The sequence below is a fragment of the Frankliniella occidentalis genome, unplaced genomic scaffold (genome assembly GCF_000697945.3).
Source record: "Frankliniella occidentalis isolate FOCC.00 unplaced genomic scaffold, Focc_3.1 Scaffold218, whole genome shotgun sequence".
Classification (NCBI taxonomy): Eukaryota; Metazoa; Arthropoda; class Insecta; order Thysanoptera; family Thripidae; genus Frankliniella; species Frankliniella occidentalis.
Window position 1 is genome coordinate 490,016 of NW_026267344.1, and position 1,714 is coordinate 491,729.

A 1,714-nucleotide genomic window follows, 5' to 3' on the forward strand; every position below is an offset into this window, starting at 1 on the left:
CGCGGGGTAGGGGGAGAGCCCGCAGATACTACGCCGCCGCGAGGTGGAAACGTGGCTGTGTATTGTTCCACGACTCTGCATTTCGCCGGCGGGTCCATGTGCAGCTGCCGCGCGCCAACTTGTTGGCGTTGCCGAGTTTTGTTCCCGGAGCAAAGGGCAAACATGTATAACTTTTGTGTTTTTCTTCTCGACGAACGACGGCGCCGGTGACGTGGGCGAGTGGCTGGCGATGAGCAGGGGCGGGGCGGGGGCGCTGGCTGGGGTGGGGCGCTCTGCGCAGGCCGCGAGTTCAACGGGTTAAACAAGCGCCGCCCTTCTGTTTGACACACATGCATAGTCAAATAGCCTCCGACCAAGTTGCGGCGTGTTTTTGTGTGAAAAGTCGGCGCCGCCGCGGAGGCTGGCCCACAGAGTGCGCGCGCGCGTTTGCCCCTTTTTGCCCTGCCGCCTCCACACCTGTTGGCCGACACGCTCCTGCTGTGATTGTTTGGGTGATAATGTGTCCGACCCGTCTGCCGCCCGGCCGTATCGATTCTCTTGCTCACTCGCTGCTCGCGTGCTGATTATTTTTCTGTTTTTTTTTTTCGGTATTCGATTCGGTGAAAGGTCCTGCAATGGACGCGCCCGGGTTCAGTGGAATTGGGCGATAATTTGCGTTATAGGGTTTTTCATTACAACCCAGTCCTAAAATCCCATGCGCTACATGGAATTCCATGAACACTATTCCATGGCAGAAGGACCGTTTTCCATGTGTGGCTGCTCACGTTCCATGTGGAGCCTCTTTTCCTCCATAGAAATGTATATCACCATGGGGTCGGAACTAGCTTTTCATGGGACGTACCATGGAAATAGTGCATATGCTACCATGGTGTATCTTTTGGGTAAAATTTAGAATTTTCCAATTTTTCCGAAATTTACCGATTTTTTTCCGAGTTTTTCGGAATTTTCCGCATCTGTGAAAGTCCATTGAAAATTTGCATCAGTAGGTTCAGTCTGGGAGGGGCAACTCATTCACTATTGCGTGTGTAATGCGTTGTCAGCCAGAGGATGAGGCGTTCTGTGTATGTAGCTGGGAGGGTGGCACCGCATAGGCGGTGTCATAGAGCGGCCCATGTGGGCTGTGGGGCGGGCGCTGAGAGGGCCCTTCCTGCCTATGCCGCCCCTCCCCCGTTGACCCTCATGGACGCAGATTGCTCGACAAGGTCCTGTCTTGCACGGGTCATTTAGGACCCTCCGGCCTGCGTTGGTCTGGGTCACATTGAGGAAGTCACAGCGGCACAGCGCAGGCCGGACCGCTCTCCCACCCCGCCCCCCGCCATGCCCCCGCCGCGCGGCTGCTCCGAGCTGATGCCAGTCTGGCGGTCGCACGTACGACGCACGCGCTCATACACGCTCACACTCACTCACGCACGCACGTAGACAGACATTCAACCCTTTCCGGCATTTGTATCGGAAAAAGAGGTGTAGTCACCCGCGGTGACCTGCCGCTATCGGCACCCTCTCGCACCGCAGCCAGTGCCGCGCCGTGCCGCGCTGCGACCCTTTCGGTACACTGCAGGAAAAAGAAGGCCCGGCCCATTCCGTTTTCGTGCTTCGCTGATCATCCCTTTTTCCGCGGAAGGCGCGCGGGCTCGCTGTCATAGAGGAGTCGCGGCAGAGGGTTTCGGATTGAGGGGGCAAGGGGAGGGAGAGGAGAGAGATGGAGAGAGAGGGA